General features: G+C 38.5%; 1 non-coding gene across 1 annotated transcript in view; it reads left to right on the forward strand.

Annotated features, from left to right (window-relative positions):
- LOC112060876 (uncharacterized) overlaps nucleotides 1-16,979 on the forward strand; it is an 88,946-nt gene extending 71,967 nt beyond the window's left edge. The window contains exons 3-6 of the transcript XR_010600118.1: nucleotides 1,625-1,783; nucleotides 4,288-4,416; nucleotides 13,688-13,854; nucleotides 16,878-16,979. This is a non-coding gene — a transcript (uncharacterized LOC112060876). The remainder of the gene's footprint in view (nucleotides 1-1,624; nucleotides 1,784-4,287; nucleotides 4,417-13,687; nucleotides 13,855-16,877) is intronic.
- The last annotated feature ends 2,401 nt before the right edge of the window (nucleotides 16,980-19,380 follow it).

Genomic DNA, 19,380 nt, shown 5'->3' on the forward strand with positions numbered 1-19,380 from the left:
AGTTAACCTAAAATTCGTCTGAATTAAGGAAATGGGAAAAGCTGAGATGTATCTGTGCTGTAATATGCCAATGGCAAATCAACATAGATTGTAATTGATGAATGGGTCTGTGCAGCGTAGGGTCTATCACCAGAGGGCCTTGCTCTTCCATTAAACAACATACTTAAGATCTTTGTTGAAACACTGTGGGTCGCCCGAAAATTCTTAGACTACAATATGGTGATGGGTGTGGTTTGGATATTTTTGTCATAAAAGACTCACGTTTGGTTTCCTAATCGTATCGTACATTTTCAGTGGGATCCATTCATTTAATACGATGTACCTGTACAAATATCGTACAATGGAGAAACATCTAGGGGAGTTTAAGTTTTCAATGTCAAGAGCCGGGTTATAGCAATACAGTGAAATAGCGCTAGTTGCCATGAGTACTGTCTGGAAATTGTCCTCTATCTTTATTTTTCTGAATGCTACCAAAAGGCATGGAACAAACTTGCAGTGTTCACATTATTAAAACAATAATCATGGTATATTTGGCATACAGGATTAAACGATTGTGGAGTATAGAAAAAAAGCATTAATGAATGAACACATGCAGAAAGCGGTGAAGTGACAATAGGAAACTAATATCCTAACAAAGGATATTTCTAAAGAGATTAATGCAAAATTAATCCAGGCCCTTTCTTGAAAGGCAGGGCAAGAAATTTAACAGCGTAATAAGATTAAGATAATACATATCCGGTCAACAGTGCATTATCCAGTAAAGAAATGGAATTATAAGGGAAACTGGTTTATCGTTAATACATCTTTATATACATAAAGATAAAAATACATACGTTTAACACACTATTGCTTCGCAAGAGTAACACCATCAACACATTAATTCCTGGGTTGTATTCCTGGCTCTGGGTGACCTTGGCCATGTCATTTCACTGCTCTGTGCCTCAGTTTCCCCATCTGTAAAATGCTTTGAGGTTTACTGATAAAAAGTGCTATAACGGCTACGTTGTTGTTATTTTGTTACTGTTGTTTTAAAAAATATATAACTTTTCTAATCTCCTGGAATTTCAGTATTGTAGATTACTGATTCATGTACTGCAGAGTACTGTTTTACAGAACACAGTAAATACTACCGAAAACAACCCGTGCTACTATTCAGAAACGTCTGACATCCACACTAAAAGTTTGCCACTAAGTGTTTGCTATGGAAGCTCACAGCTGTCATGTAACACCTACAGTTGTTTACTTATTGGATTTATAGCCCCACTTCAGCAAATCAAATTGCGGTTCCATTGAGATAGCCTGGAACACACATTCTTGCCTCGAGTAGTTCTCTAAATTACTGGTTTATTATTGATAGAATAAAAGTGATTGAGTTTATTTTAACTCTGTAAAGGTCATTTTTCACAATACTGATATTAAATTACCTTGATCGTTTTCTAACCACTATTCACTCTTCCTCCTATTGTAAGGTGTCTACTGATTGAGAAAGATAGAATGAATTAGTAAAAGTTAAATCTGTCTAACCTCCAAATGTATAAATGGCTTCCCTAGTGACTGTTTTGAGAATGCATTTTACTTGTGATTTGGGATGATGGCTTGTCATTGTTTATGTATTTCACAACAGATTTATGTGGGTGATCACATGTGACAATGAGAGAGAAGTTGGTCTTGATTAGAAATTCACTCATCGTACCAGGGAATGGGGAAATTCGAAAACCCGAGTCTTCTTGAACCAGTCAAATCTGAAACGCCAGCTGAGCATTAAAAGCAACAAATTTGAAAGGTATCAGAGGGGTAGCCGTGTTAGTCTGAATCTGTAAAAAGCGACAGAGGGTCCTGTGGCACCTTTAAGACTAACAGAAGTATTGGGAGCATAAGCTTTCGTGGGTAAGAACCTCACTTCTTCAGATGCACTTCTTCACTTGCATCTGAAGAAGTGAGGTTCTTACCCATGAAAGCTTATGCTCCCAATACTTCTGTTAGTCTTAAAGGTGCCATAGGACCCTCTGTTGCTTTTTACAAATTTGAAAGGGTTTTTACTTGGTATTTTATCCTGCATTCGTGGTTTGTGTGCTAACTCCTGAATCTAGCCAAGCAGCCCCTCGCCTCTTGACTAAACTAGAGCGACTCTATGGAAAATCGCCATTCTGACACTGATATGTTAAAGAATTCTTATCCTGGCAAATTTTAACATGTTCTTCAAATTGAAGGGTGAATTTTCAAAAGCGCCTAGGTGATTTAAGAGCACAGGTCAATGCTCCTAAATCACACAGGTGCTTGAGAATCCCACCCTGAATCACACAGGTGCCTTTGAAAATCCCCCTCTAAAAGTCCTGCTTTAATTCCTTTAAGTTTTACCTCCATCACATTTTCAAAACTCAGCACAGAAATTAATATGGTCTGACATCTGTAATTTACACGTTGGAAAAAGACTGATAGATCTTGCCTCTAGTGCCTTTCAAAGGATAAACACATAGACCACAAAAATCAAGAATCTAATTTCCTTGGGGGGACAGAGGGGAAGCAATCAAGGGACTCAGATCTTGATGTTCAAACTATCTAGTATTTACTGTTGAAATAAAGGAGTTAATCCATATCTTCTGATACTGTTGTTTATTTCAGATTATAGCTACGGGCACACAAGAAAAATGGATACGTTAGTTTCAGAGCAACGGGAGCTAGGGAGAGGAGAGAGAGAGATTGCAACAAGTTAGTAACTCCGGTGAGAAAGAAAGTAACGGAGGGTTGAAACTCATTTTTCATTCATAGCCGTATATATTGGAAATTTAAAATCACGGTACGGCGGGGAGATTAATCTTTGAAAACACTTACTATGCTGTACCGCTCCCCAAAGGGGAAAAGACAAATCGGCCCATTCATTAAAACAAAAAGCCTTTTTACAGGACTGAATAACAAGTCGGCATGGGAATGAATCTAACAGATTCCACGTGTGTCTCAAGCGCCATCTACTGAGCACTGTTCAAAACAGGGAATAAATTCAGCTCCCATCTATTCGTATTTGTGGAACAGGTACTTGTGCATATCAGCGGATGTAGATCTGTAGCTGCTGTGACCAACTTAACATAGCTCGTTTCTGTCCAGCAAGTCTGACCGCAAACTCCACTCTAGGCAGAGGTTCGCATAGGCGATTAAATCATACCTTGTAATCTGAACATTAAGAACTATTAGGTCCACGTGATAATCTCACTCCTCTAATGCACAGGAGATTTTGATGATTGAAAGCATGATGCTTATACCTTCATGTAAAAAAACAAACAACAACAACAATATTATTTAATCACAAATTGCATAACTTCCCATTCTTCTAGAGGAATAACTTGAAAGATGCCCTTTTCTCTCATACTACTTGAATGTGTTATCTCTCAAATATCCACCATTCTGGGTGAAATATATTTTAGAAAGACATGGCTCTCCAGATAAGGAAAGTAATAATCATCTAATGTAAGAAGAGACTCCAAGTGTGAATATTAAAGCTAAATAGGTTAAACAATGCTGTGTACTCTGAAAGAGACATGGACTAAAAAATCCTTGATATAGAAATCATCAAAACAATGTCAATTTAACAATACATTGTATCAGAGAATGAACGGAAATGTTTAAAAAGACGCTGAAACAAATAAAGTTGCTTGTTTTATGTTCTTCTAATCTTACATGGAATCTCAGTTTAGCGACCCTTTAACCCAATTCCAAGTAAAGAAAGAAAGAATTCTTAAATCTTAAAATGGAATTTCTGAAAGGGAAACTAGAGACCAGGCCTCTCTACTAGTAAAACAGAATGGACTTTTGATGAGACATGAAGTCCCAGAGGTGTCACCCAAAGCAGAGCAGATTCAAATAAAGGCAAGATTATCCAAGGCAGGAAGTACTATTTTGGTGACAACTATCAGTATTTAAAGATCAATAACTGGTTTATAGCTAAAAGAGAAAAAAGCAGAAGGTCAGAGCAAGTATTGTGGAGTTCTTGGAAGCCTGATAAAGAGAATGACAAACTCCAGATAATCAGAAGTACTAGTAACAGCTGGAAAAAATAAATACAGAAAATAAAATCCTGACCCCTTGAAGTCAATGGAAAAACTCCCACTGACTTCAGTATAGGCATCCAAGGCATCTGCCCTACTTTTCTACTACTCTATTGAAAAATGATGCATAAAGCATGCCTTCTATGTTGATTTGTCAAGGATGTTTTATGGAAGTAGAAGTGGGGGGCACGCCTCAAATCTGAATAAAATAGCCTAAGCAGCCCATGTCTTTCTTCTTTACTTTAAGGTAAAGCATATTTTGACAGATTGAGTAACTGAGGAATTCAGTGGGACAGCCCATTTACATAACCAGTTGGAAAGAGTCCAGAGGAGAGCAACAAGAGTGATCAGAGGTTTGAAAAACATGACCTGTGAGGTAAGGTTGAAAGAACTGGCATGCTTAATCTAGGAAAGAGAAGACTGAGGTGAGAACAGTGAAAACAGTCTTCAACTATGTAAAAGCATGTTATAAAGAACATGGTAATCAATTGTTCTCCATGTCTACTCAGGTTAGAACAAGAAGTAATCAGCTTAGAATGCAGCAATGGCTATTTCGGTTAGATATTAGACAAACGTTCTAACTCTAAAGATAGTTAAGCACTGGAAGAGGTTACCGTGATACTGACATACCATGTACCAGCTCAAACCAACATCCCCATGTCTCAGTGGAATACTGCCAAATACATAGCTGGAATCAGTCTGGCTCACTTTTGTGTTAGTATTGTTAAAATACATATTAGAAATATCAGAATGTGTTTAGTATTTAGACTTTATTTAATGCTTGTGAGTTGCTGCATGCATTAATCTCATTTATAACATCTGTGTCCCCTATTGTAAGGGGATATTTGAGCATTTGTATTGTGAGTCCCTGTGACTGTGTAAATCACCAGACAGGAGAGAGACATTAGTGTGACATGCTGGTCTCCAGTGGAAGGTGTTATGTCCTGTCCAACAGGGAAGGTCCTTCAACACCAGATAGGCTATTGTGGGACATTTTAAGAGGACAAAATCCATTGTTATTCTGCTGTCCCATCCCTGCCCTCCCATGAAGATAAGTGATGCAAGTAGATTCCTCCCATTAGCTAAATTTGCAGCTCAGAATACAAGGTTCCTTCAAGCCCTCCATTTCTATGAATCTATGATTCAGTAAGTGTTTACAGAATCAGGGCTTTAAGGATTAGATTCCTTGAAAAAATATCTTTGTTTTTGACTTAGGATAAAACACAAAAGCGTGATAGAGTAGAAGAAAAGATTGATTGATTAATACATTGCTTGTGGTTACACCTGACTGATGAATTTCTGAAGAAATGAGAAAACAATTTTAAATCATTCAAAGCAGAGGTCAAATGAGAGGGAACTAGCAATGGGACTTTCCCAGGCTCCACACATTTGAGTCACCACTCTCAGTAGACTGTGCGGATGTTTAAAATATGATTATGCATGCTCTGGGCTCTACTATGCTACTTGGGCTTGGCTTCCCCTATGTGGGGCTCAACTGCTCTGCTGTGTTCTTGGGTAGGCAAAAAAAAATCAGTTGCGGTATCTCCCAAGTCCACCCATTTCTGCACTAAAATGAGTTGTCATAGAGAGTAGATTGTACATATCTTCATAATATTGTAAGCCTAGGTCCAAAAGACTTAGAGGGGTGGAATTCCCTTCTCCCTCTTTAAGGGAGAAGGGGAAAAGGCAGCTCTGGGCAGCTCTATTTACAAGAATTATAATATCGCTCACCCACAATTCCATCTACGGAGGGTCTTTTTGCTTTAGTTTGAATTAGTTTGTTTTGATTGTATACATAATAGATTATTATTACTGAACTGTCAGGGACAGATATCAACATTATTGTAGACATTCAAATAATTTAAACAATTACTTTGTTATTTAAATGCCATTTCAAAACTAAATTATGTTCTCAGGTAGTAATAAAAAAGAACAAGCAATAATCAAACTTTTTAAACTTCTACCATAAATATTATATATTGTAAACCACAAACATACATATTGATTCAGGGCTCAAATTGGGCAGGTATGCAGATAACATTTTGCTATACTACTTATTCTCATAAATGTTAATTTTTACTTTTAAAAAAAAGAGTAAGGATTTGTCTTCATATACAGTATTACAGTGGTACAGCTGCACTGGGTGCAGTTGTGCCTCTGTAGCACTTTAGTGAAGGCACAACTATGATGACTGGAGAAGCTCTCCCACCAACATAGCACTGTCTATACGGGGAGTTAGGTCGGTATAACTACGTTGCTCAGGGGGCGTAGATTTTTCACACTCCTGAGTGATGTAGTTATACTGATATAGATCTGTAGTGTAGACCTGATCTAAGTCTCTAGCTGTTAGATAAAAAAAAAACCTTTAAAGATGAACTAAGTGAAACCGATTCAGTGAGGTCTGCCTGTGTTTGCAGAAATCCTGAAACAATAGAACTGAGACATGTGAACTGCTCCATTCATCTCAATGAGTGTTGACTCACATGCCAACAGTTAACTATTTCACTTCTCATCAAAGAAAGAAGGCAAAGAAATATCGTAGTGTAAGTCTTCTGTCAAGTGCCGATAGCAAAAGCAAAGGCAAGGTTTAGTCTGTCAGATCAGACAGATAATCATAGTAGTCCCTACTAGCCTTGGAAGCTATGAGATATACTGCCTAGGGGTCTTTTCTCTAAAATACATAAAACTTGGTTCAAGCCCAAACCCAGAGCTGTACTCCTATCTCTGGTTCTAGGGAAATAAAATATAACCTTTGCACATGGTTTTTCCATAGTTTTCAGGTTATAAATTAGATGGATTTGAGTTCTCCTACTGTGGCTTTTTATTTTATTTTTTATTTTATTTAAAGAGAGCCCTAACCAATACAAACAAAAACATATTTTATTGACTACATTAAACAGTGTATTTTCACTGGTGACATGTAGCCTAAAGGGAGTAAGTGAAAAAAGTATTAATGACACTAAATTGAAGGGTAGCGTGCTGAGATAACGGAATAATCTGGAGGTATAAGCATTAAAATCTGTTTATGTGCATATAAATCAAACTCCAACTGCATTTTTGAGCAGGGGAAAGCCTGGGCATTTTACCAATGATTTTTAATTTTTTTAAAAATATGCTAACATACAGAGCAGATGCATACTTTAATCCTCTCAATATCATGTAAATATTGATCCCAAGATGCAAACCTATTTTGGATAAAAGATGCAATAGGCAAAATGAGGTGTGTGGGGGGGGATTAAGGGTTTCAATAGCTATCTATTATTGCAATGAGTCAGACAAACTACAAAAAAATTAAATAACTCTCATTGTACAAACTCACTGAGATTATGTTCTTGCTTAAAATGTGAAAATCTTTTCTTTGTGAAACTTTTATATGTATTCTGAGATAAAAATATATAGAGAAAAAACAAGATTGCCAGCTGTGCACAGCTTTTATTATGAGGACACTTGTGAACCATAATTGGATCAAAGTCAAGAACTAATTTTGCACAGATTGTCAAGTAGACCTGATCCGATACCTGCTGAAGTCAATGGAAGAACCCCGTTGATTAATAAGATGCCACCACATTCATTTTCACTTAAGCCCTACCAGGATTTGAACTCAGGATTTGAACTCCAGTTCAGTAAAACACTCACGTAATTTCTAGTCTGTGTTTAAGTCCCATTAAATAATCGAATTGAGGTCAATGAGACTTAACTACATGCATGACGTTAACCATGTGTTCAAGTGCTTTGTTGAATAGGGATGGATTTAAGCACATACTTAATTTTAGCGCGCCAACTTAAATGCTTTGTTAGTGCATTAAACCATAATGCCACATATTCCTCAGTAGTACTATGGTTAAGCAATAGCTTTGGTAAAGAAAGTTATATATGAATATAGAAATAAGAGGGAAGCACAAAAATATCTATTCCTACCTTTTCTGTTCACAATCCTGCAACTGTTATGAATAATTCTTCATTTCATTGGGAATACCCAAATGAGTAAGAACTATTCACATAGTTCAACATATTCACATGGACCTTTAGTGGCTTGCTTTACAGTCTGGTTTGGTTTAGTTTTCCTAGGAGATATAAGAAGGTTTGAAGCTTCTGAATTCTAGGGTATTTTTCTCATGGTCATTAATCCTGGAAAAATATTATTATTATTTATTCATTATTTATTAAATTAGGTCCTGATTCCTAGAATGCACAGTACCCACAATTCCCTTTGACTTGACAGTAGCTATGATTGATGTTAAAAAGTGGCTGTTTTTCTTTTATAGTATCTGAGAGCTATAACTGACTACAGTTTTCAGAGGAAAATAGTTTGAGGACATAATTTCCTAGTATGGAGGCACAAGATTGCTAGATTGGAAGAGAAATGATATAAAGTTACAAAAAGTAAACTAAAGATATTTATATGTCAGGTAATAACAAAAACTGGATGTAAGAAATTAAATTTGGATGGCCTGATTCTCCTTTACATCTCTCTCTCTTTAAGTGTAAAGGGGCCTTAAGTTGGATGTAAAAGCAATTTATCAAAGTAATGAAGCTAGACAGTATAAATGAGAATCAGGCCTGGAATGCTTCAAGGTCATCAAAAATAATAGTCAAATTTAACAAATATAATCCACATTAATATAAAGTATTGATGTTATCTAACTCTGTTATTCTGCTATTGTTATTTATATACATGTACTGATCCTTAATACAGACCATTTAAAAGTCAATCAAGCTTACTGATCTGCTACCAACTCTTGCATCTTTGTTGGATGAATCACTTTCCCCTTCAGTGTCTTGGAGATGTGTGGTGAAGGGGGGCCTGCTCCCCTAAAATCTTGGATGAACCTGCAGGGGTTAACAAGTGACACTATCTCTCAAAGAGCACAGAATCCCTTCCTGCTGCCAACCTTCCCCTTCCTTCCCCCCACCACGCCCCCAATGACCATGTCAAAACACATAGCTTCTCCCTCTCAGAAAATAAGTCAATATGACTCTCTGTCAACCGTCCAACCTACAAGGCAGGTTCTATTAAGCAGGAGCCATGTGACTTATGACCAATCAAAACCAGCTTGAAATTCAACAAAGTAACAAGAAAATGTGTCATAAATTCTCACAGCCATTCAACATGAAAAATAAATTTCACATTTTCACTGGTGAGGAGCAAATGTTCATAAAATTCCCTTTTCTTGTGTGTGTGTGTGTTTTTGTGATCTTGGAACAGGCGGATGCTGATAAAAAAATATTTGACAAAAATATTAAACTCATCTCTAATGACTGGCAGCCTGATATCTTGTCATGGTTTGAGGTGTGTGTGAGCATAGCCTGACTCTGTGATTGACTTGACAACTGGAAATATGTGATAGAAATAAAGGAGCTTGCAGAATGTGTAATTCTGTTGAAATTAATATTTATCATGTTTCTCTCAGCTGCTGAGAGGTCAAAAATATTGCAAGTGGCATCATAAAAATGTAACAGGAACTTAGAGAGACAAGAAAACTGAAGATTAATTACCAGAGATGTCATCAACCTTGAGAAAAATGCCACTAATACTTTCACTGGACTATAACTTTGGTCTTTTGTTTTTTAATTCTCAGAACTGTCAAACTTTGTGACTCTCCTGTGTTCAAAAGTTCACCTGGCATTCATGGCTGGCTTTCCAAAAAGGAAAGTGCAATTACACAAGCATAAAGGGTCAAATCCAGCTCCCCCTCCCCGCACTTTCAACCATGAAATATATTGCACTGTGGTCCTGCTACAGCAGATAGAGCAAAAAGTGTGTGTGTGGAGTGAGGTGAGGATATGCATAGAGCATATGCAAAACTGGGGGATTACTGTTGAGTGGATCCTCCAGTTCTCTCCCTGCTGAGGGCTGCAAAAGGTACCGCAAAGGCTACTCTGGTCACTGGATTGGAGTAACCTCTGTGTAATACAATACAGCTCAGTAGTCTTTGTGGGATAGGAAAGCTACTCCTCATCATGATGCTAGCTTAGGTACCTGAGCTATGTGTTAGGATCTAGCTTTGAGTTGAAACACATGTGAAAAGCATATCCAGGGTTGTGTGCCCTCTTACTAGAGTGTCATTTTCAAATGGCTAATTATATGCCTATTTATCCTTCTGCATGACTTGTGCATGCAATTGTAGTGCTAGTGCTAATTTGTGGGCTTATACTTTTTGAAAATGTTATATTTCCATGTTGGGTATATGTGACACAGTGGCCCATTAGCGGTTCATTACCCTATGTCAGCACCTCTTGTCAGGCCTGGCATACTCACTACACATTGTTGTCATAATCTGTATTTAAAAGGTGTCATATAAGATATCTTTGGAAAACTTAACTCTGATCATTAATATTCTTCCATGGTGTATGTACGGGATTGCACAAAGAGTTATGGATATGTGTTAGAATTATATTCTTAAAGTGAGTTGGGCAAGCATAAACCCAATCTGCCCTGGACAGAGGAATGTGTATTTGTTTGTCTGACCCGCCTGGTCATCAGGCAGAGGCAATGAAGGTAAATTTACATAAAAGGTAAACAAAGCCATCAACCTAGCATGTGGGGGAGATAGTCCATTGCTGGGTCTGAACCTCAGATGGTAAATAATTGAATCAACTGATTGTATACAATATTACTAAATTATGCAAGTGTATCAAGTAAGATCTTTTATGAAATTAATGACACCCTGTTGATTAACACCATTGTGAAATGTATACATTAACACTATATGAGGAATTATGGATACTCACTCATTATGAAACACACATGGAATGTGTCAGACCCTACCATTTTTTGCACCCAAGCCCCCAAATTCTACTGCCTGAATATAGACCATGTCCAGCAACTCCTATCACACCAAATTTTGCAGACACTGGTATAGACCAGTGTCACAAAACCCAGAGCTGGGAGATTCATTTTGCCAATTTTGGCATCTACCCTCTTCCCCCCCACACACACACACACATTCCACTGTGTAAACAGAGCATACATCCAGCTGCATCTACTGCACCAAATAAACCTGGATCCAAACATGCCGTGTTGCCACAGAGCTGCCAAAATCTATATCCAAGGTATGTATCATGCAAGATCCTGCCTATTTTACGTGAACTTTGACATATAGGAGATTACCACTGATGCTCACAATTCATCAAACATGCAACAATCCATGAAATAAGTTTTGGTCATAATATTATATAATATAAGAGCATATTACTTATGATCCATCACCAGGGTAGGGCGCTCATGAAAAAGAGAATTTACATGACCAAAAGAGAGGGAACCTATAAGTCGCATTCTGTGTGTCCAAAAATACTGGCCAATATAAGATAGAAAAATTAACTGCTCTGTGGTTACAATGGTACAATTTTCCCATTCAGTTACTACTTAATATAGACACTGGTGCTATAAAGAGTGTCAAAGCAAAGCACAAAATATTGCATAAAGCACAATATCCTACAAAAAGACAATTTGCTGATTCCTCTTAATGAGATATGTTCACTGGATACTGATTATTATCATTATGAAGACAAAAATGCTTTACCTAGACCAGGGGTCGGCAACATTTGGTAAGCACCCTGGCGGGCCAGGCCAGTTTAATTACCTGTTGACGCGGCAGGTTCGGCCGATCGCGGCCCCCACTGGCCGCGATTCGCTGTCCCGGGCCAATGGGGGTGGCGGGAAGCGGCGCGGGCGAGGGATGTCAAACTATGGACAGAATATGGACTAGATGTATGGAATTGCAACAGTTTTAGGGAATCTTCTTCTTATAGAGACTAGAGAGTCATCATTTTGAGTCATTTTTTGTTGCAGCCGCCAACATAATCCAAGCAAAATAATTTTAATGACTGTGCTGTGTTTCTGTGCACATAATTGTAACAGCTAGGAAGTGATACCCAGAATAATATCACTTGCTACTTCTACATCTGGAGCCCAGGGTGTGATTCCCAGCTCCTGTAGACATACGCCCCCTAGCTCTCAGAGCTACTATGCTAAAAATAATAGTGTAGCCAGTAGCACTGGGACCTGGGGCAAGGACTAACCACAGGGAGTACAAACCAGCCAGGACCCCTTGGGATGTATTGGACATCATTAATCTTTGCTACTGCTGCTACACTACTATAAAGCTAGCTGGATGAGAGCTAGCACTGGTATATCTATGCCAGCTGGGAATCACACTCCTAGCTCCTAGTGTAAATGTAGCCAAAACAGACTGGATTGCAATTACATTAATAAAATGTAATGGAAAATACATTATTTGTGAGGTAACTAGTCTTCTAAAAATGAACCAAGAACATTCAAGTTTCCAGATATTGTTCTGATGACCTTTGAGGATCCTCAATCAGGTTTTTCTCCAATTTTAATTTCTTTGATGGATATTAGACATGGTGTTTTCTGAAAAAGAAATGCCTTAGGCCAAACTTGAACATGAAAATGGTGTTTTGTAAAGGAAACTGCAAGGCCTGGTACCATTGTAGTTGCTTGGAAATTGAGACAACAACAAAAAATCCTCCCCGGGGTTATTTCCCCATTTGTGAAAATTAAGAGCAAATCAAGATCAGTCAAATAGTACCTGCTCCTATCACTAATACTTAGTGAGTGGATGAATATATTTTATGGAGAGAGAGATGGATTTAAGGGAAAGGGGTTGACGGATACTAAACTAAGGGATTTGGCAGAGAGGGAGGGGAAAGTGAAGGGACAGAGGGATATCCAGAAAAATATGGGGCTTGGTTCTCCCCTGCCCTGCAGCTTGTGTCGTTATTTGCACTTATGCAGAGTGAGTGTAAAGCAGGCATGATAACAGTTTTACATCAGCTCAGCATGCAAGTGTTCATTGTTCGAAATGTCAAAACTGGAAGATGATAAACATCCCATACTCATTTAAGTGACACAAAAATGCGATACTCCTATTTAAAAACACCTTGTTCTGAAGTCTGTGATCACCTTCTTCCAACTCTCATTGTCTGCCCTTCCTTCCTCTGGCTTCTGATCTCCTTCTCACCCTCTTTACGTCTCACCCTAAAACTTCCGATCCCTTGTTTCCTGCTCTTCAAAATTCACTTGTTAGGATATGTAAAAATGTTTGATCACGCGTTATATCTTATACTTAAAACTGAACCGTTCAGGGGCAGTTCCATGTCCTTCCGGTGCTCTTTAGCACACTAGAGGTACTATGCAAATAATAAATATTGTTACTTATACTTAGTAATTAGTCAAGGACTTACAGTTTTTGTCTAATTGAATTTAAGGTCTTAGATCTGAAGCTTTTTGGCATGTATCATTTCAAATGTGGGTTTATTTACAAGTTCCTGTTATAAGCAACAGAGGGTCCTGTGGCACCTTTGAGACTAACAGAAGTATTGGGAGCATAAGCTTTCGTGGGTAAGAACCTCATTTCTTCAAATGCAAGAATTCAGTCTGAGTGGCTGAGAGACAGAGTGGTCTCTATTTAAGCTGTGGAATGTGGGACACTTGGAGGCAGAAATCGGCAGGTAGATCCAGCTTTCTCTCCCCCCCGCTAGAGCATTTTGAGCTTGAGTGCGCAGTAGCCCCTGCTGACTGAGGTGGGAGCGAGGCAGGGAGGAGCGACTCATTGGGCTGTGGGTGATTATTGGTGCGCTGACAGCAGATCTCTCTCCCTCCCTGGTGTGCGCGCGCTGGGCAGGCGAGGCATTGCTGGCAGGACAGCAGCTTTCTTCCAGGATGGTCCCTGCTCCTCTCCCTGGACGGACCCAGCTGGCTGCCGCGGAGAAGCGGGATCCAACAGCAGCTCCTGACTTGAGCGCCAAGTGAATGGGGCGCCCCAACAACACAACGCCGGGGCTGCGGCTGGTGCGTACTACACCGTCTCATTGCGGTTGTTGCTACTTTCCACTAGGTCCAGGTCTGCAGAAAAGTTGGTTTCCATTCGAGAAGGAGGGGAAAGTCCCGCATGCCTCTGCGTCCTCGGGCTGCTGTGCGGCCCGGAAAATACATCTTGCGCTGCTTTTCCTAGCCCCCACTTGAAATCTCTGGATGGGTCAGGCTAGAGGGGGACTAAAGAGAGGGGAAAGCTGGAAAGGTGAAATATAGTGTCTGGGGGGGAGGGAACTGTAAGGAGGAGGCTCGTGTTAGCAAATGGGGTGGATCTTATTAGTGATTCTCAGAAGGACCAGCGTAACTCCTGTTTGCGAGTGAGCAGAAAGGCGTTGGGAGAAGACAGATGTAAGAAGTAATCTTGCTTTGCCCACCCCAGGATTTCACTTTAGAAGAGAGTCCCTTCCAGCTGCTGTTTGCTAGATCCCTGTGCGTAAGACGCTTCAATGTTTCCTACGTTTTCACTGATTTCATTTGTGAGAATAACGTGAGCACAAAGAATGAGTAGCTCATAGGAGCCCACCGGGATTGAAACCGCTAAGGAGCACTTTTGTGTGTTACTTTAGTTCTCAAGTAGCACAGTGGTGTTGGGAGCTCATTGCCACTTGCATGTTCCCCTGCCTACCCTGCCTATTGTGTGACTGTGTTATGGTGTTGGACGTTTCTGCTGACTGCGTTCATGGGGGATTATTAGGCAAACCACATGTACCCTGCTTTTGTTTGGGCTTTTTTTTTTTTTTGTCCTGAAAGAGTAAGGTTGATTGGGGCCCCAGAGATAAAAAGTGAAATGTGCAGTGACAAGTGTTTTGTACAGCAAGGGTCATGAGAGAGCAATAGCATCAGACGGAGTCTGATGACAGCAAATTGGCAATGAGGGGCATGAATTACGCCACAATTGCACTAGAATAACATCTTCCAAGACATGTCTTTAAATTACATCAAGAACTTCTATGAAGGATGTGTGAGTATTAAGTGAATAATGAAAGGAGAGGTGCTGGGGAAATAAATAATTTGCTTTCTTTATCATGACAAATATACATGGGTGGAGATGAAAGTTCTGATAATCAAACATGGAGAAACAGAATAGCATTCTCTGCAAAGGCAGACTTTAAAAACTACATAACACCTGCTTTCCTAACAAAATAAAGATGTAGCACTACTACTCAAAGTAATAGTGCAAACAGGTAACACTTCCTAGCCTAGCTCCTAGCAATGCCACTTTTGAGAAATCTACATGTTTAATTTCTGACATTAAATATTAAATGATCTTAGTTTAATCAATAGGATAATAAAAATTGATTGACACTTTATTGAAGGATTCCTTTTCAATATGCCTAACTTGTCTGTAGTTGTAGAATACTGAGTTTTATGAATGTAGCTGATATGTAAAGCCACTACTGAAATCAGAAAAGCGTAGTTGTTAAGCAGAATAACTGACAGACATAATACTATTTCTAGTACACTCATTTATAAGTAAAATCAGTCCCTAACAATAACAAGGACTTTGATTATATTTCAAGTCACTATTTGGTTTAATGTACACAACACCCTTTGTATAATAGTTATTTTAAAAAGGAGAAAAAGGAGTGAGAAGGGTGTTTTAAAACCTGAAATAAATGTTCTAGGTAACCTGAAACTGGAAGAATAACTTTGTTCATCTTTGCCTTTGTCTTTCCTGCTGCATAATCCTGTGACTGTTACAGCTCAGGCCTCCAACAGTGATTGGTCAGTTCCATACCCTTTTCTTTGGCTCAGTTCGAATGTTTTTCCTTGGCGTTTTGGGCTTTGCAGTTTATGGAAATGAGGCCTTGCACTTCAGCTGTGAGCCAGACAAGAGGGAGGTTAATCTCTTCTGTTACAACCAGTTCAGGCCCATAACTCCTCAGGTAAATTTTCTTTTAATTGAAACAACCAATTATTTAGAAAATAGATAAAGCGTTCATAAAATGAAAGTAAATTCATTTCCCCATTTTACATAAAGAGTAGTAATTAAACTGAATGTGGTGGTAATTTAAACCAGTATTTTTTCAACAAGCGGTCTGTGGACTGGTGCCAGTCCCTGAGATCTCCCTGACACAGTTTAGGAAGGCAGCAAGCCAGTCCCTGGTATCTGTAATAAACTTCCATTTGTGACAAAGTAAGGGGCTGATCTTTTAACCTTTATTCACATGAGCCATCGTTACCCTTGCAAATAGTCAGACTGATTTCAACTCATGTGAATAAAGGTTGCAGGATCATAAATAGCATTCTCTAACTTGGAAATATTTGTAGACAATAAAGACCAGATTCTGTAACCCCTTACACATGCAAGTCATCCTTGTTCACCTAGATCATTTCAGTAACTATAAAACAAACAGGAAGGTTGGCCTAGTAGAGAGGGCATTAGCTTGATACTCAGAAGACCAGTGTTTGATTCCTGGTTCAGCTATAGATTTTCTGTTGGACCTTCAGCAGGTCTCCCCTCATCTGCCTTAGTACCCCCACCTGTAAAAGAAAAGAGAGATAACATTTAACTTACACTCAGTGTGTTATGAGGATAAAATCCCTCAGTGATTGTGAAGCACTCAGGCTGAGATCTGCAAAGGCTTTTAACTTACGCTTACTTCCTGAGTCCCACTGAGCTCAGTGGAAGTTAGGAGCCTAAACACCTTTGAAGATCTGGGCCTCATACTTTGGTGATAAGAGCCATATAAGTGTCTATAGCTAGAATTATACAGACAAATAAGGACTACTCATGTGAATAAGGGTATATAGTCCCAAGATGTATTGACTGTAACCTACTTTATTCAAGTAAAAGAATGTTTACATGTAAATGAACTGTAAAACTGGAATAATATGTAACGGTGATTGTTCTTATCTTAAATGATTTTTTAATTGTTTTTAATGTATATCATAAATATAAAAAAAATCTTCTCACAAGAAATTTGGATGTGTGCCTGTTTTAACTGGCACAGGGTAGTTGTACATGATCTGACAGCAAAGTCTCTGCTACACTTTAGGTATTCTGGGCATTACAGCTAGTGACGGTTCTGGTACCTGGAGCAGTGTTTCATCTTTATGCTGCATGTAGAAACATCGATCAGGAAGATATCCTCCAAAAGCCCACCTATACTGTTTTTTATATCCTCTCTGTTCTGTTAAGGATTGTCCTTGAAGTTGTGGCTTTTTGGCTTCAGAGTCATCTCTTTGGCTTCCAAGTGAACCCACTCTACAGGTGTGATGCAGGAGCCCTTGACAAAAAGTTTAATATTACCAGATGCATGGTGCCGGAACACTTTGAAAAGACAATTTTCCTCATTGCTATGTACACTTTTACTGTGATTACAGTGGTGTTGTGTGTTGCTGAGATTTTTGAGATCTTATGTAGGAGGCTGGGTTTTTTAAATAATCAGTGACCCTGTTGTCATATTGAACTACTCCTATTTATGTGCCATCTGTTCTGACAGTTGTGTGTGGTGGGCTTTTTATGTACAATGGAGATCTCAGTGTGAAACAAAGACCACTTTTGTACACCTCTGCAATATTGTATAGGAACTTCCCTTACATGAGCTTTTTGTATATTACTGTTGTCAAATACATAACTAAGGGCCAGATCCAAAAGACATTTACTCATGTGAATAATCCTTACTCACATATAGACTGAAGTGAATGAAACTACACATGTGAATGAATGCCACGTCAATGCCATTTAAAGCAATTTGGTGGGGGATGGGGAGAATTTTTTTTTTTTTACACTTACCCCTTGTTGGAACTTGCTACTTAACTGTACACATGCATTTGGAACAAGTTTATTTTTAAATTGAGTGATTATTAGTCTGCAGGGGAAAGCCATTCCAAACCACATAAATGCTCTCATGATTAACCTTTGGTTCAGTGAATTTTAATGCTCATGAAGTGAGCTTTAATGCTTAGGTAATGCCTGACATGGTACAAGAAAATGCTCTAAAATGTTCCCAAGCAGCTCTACCATTGCAACCTGATTCCTGAACAACCATATCCCTGGCCTTCACTAAGACTCCTGGTTGTGCTGTGATTTTAGTATGAACCAATGTCTAAACCTAGCTTGCAACAGACAAACCTATTTTATCTGTGTCCAATACTAGATGTAAATTTCCTTTTAAAAACAAAAGCTAGCTTGTGCTTCCTTGAATCCCCCACCCTGCTCATCTTTATATTTAAGATAAAACTTAGCCCCTCTTCCTTTTTTTTGTAATGAATGAGAGCTTATATTTATGGCTTATATTTGCCTATGAAGTAAAAGTGTACAGATCCCAAACTTGCCTCAAATGTGTAGCATTTAACAATTCATACATATTCATTATATGGTGAGGCAAGGAACAGGCCCTTTGAGTTAATTTTTGAATAGAAAATTTCAAAAGAGCTGTCAAGATGACACTGCTGCTTGTGGGCCCAGTCGTGCATTGATTTCAATGAGAGTTTTGCCTGAGTATGGCCTGAAGGACTGGATCTTGTAGATTTTTTTTTTTTTTTTTGCCATGCCACTTCTGCTCACCCATGGCACTATATACTACTGTTAAATAAAAATAATCATAAATATTCTGTGTATTAGAAATATTCCCAGAATTAAGTGTATTTTTATAATTTACACTTAGACTTTTATAGAAAATATATCATATCTTCTCTTGCACTCCAGTTTCCATCTCATAATTAATGGAAATTTTAACATGAAAATTAATCTTCTTTCTTGGAGACTGGACAGAAAGAAAAGGGTAGTTTTCCTTTTAAAATGTTTACAGTTAGAGTACTAATAATCACCTAGGTTTTTTTGTTTGTTGAAGATTTCTTACACCTCAGTTCTGATTTCTAAAAGTTAAGCTCTCTTGCCTACTTCATCATTGTCCATAGGAGCTAAATAAAAAAAAAACCCTCAATTTCATATTCCAGTGTGCCTACTTTCAATGAAGTTTTCTTGTTGAGAAGAGACTTTCTGACACATTCTCTTGAATTAAACTGACCTTAGGTCTTGGTCCAGTGCCCACTGAAGTCAATAGGAGTCCTTCTATTGTCTTCTGTGGGCACTGGATGAGGCTCATAGCGCTGAGAATAAAATGAGGGGGAAAATCTTAACTTATTTAAGAAATTTAACTTATTAAAAAGAGACAAACTAAAAGTTAACAAATAAGAGCAGACAAAAAGTTGCTGTAAAACATACAGGCTAGAGGGTCTTTCAGAGTTAATTTATCTTTGAAAACTCTGTGGGGAATCGGAATACAACTTTTACAGTAAGCTGAGGCCAAATCCTGTTCACTTTATTCATGTGAGTTGTCCCAACAGGCCCAGTTCTGCAAATCTTGTAATTGTGACCCACACAGGTAGTCCCAGTGACTTCAAGTGAGTAAAGCATGCAGGATTTGGTCGCTGTTGGACTCATATCGATCCAAACTGTGTACAGGTTACCTAGTTCTATATGTTTTTTTGAGTTGGCTAATGATGAGATCCTAAATTCTAATATTTTTTTTGTACTACAGGTTAATCTTTTGA

The sequence above is a fragment of the Chrysemys picta genome, chromosome 3 (genome assembly GCF_011386835.1).
Source record: "Chrysemys picta bellii isolate R12L10 chromosome 3, ASM1138683v2, whole genome shotgun sequence".
Taxonomy (NCBI): Eukaryota; Metazoa; Chordata; order Testudines; family Emydidae; genus Chrysemys; species Chrysemys picta.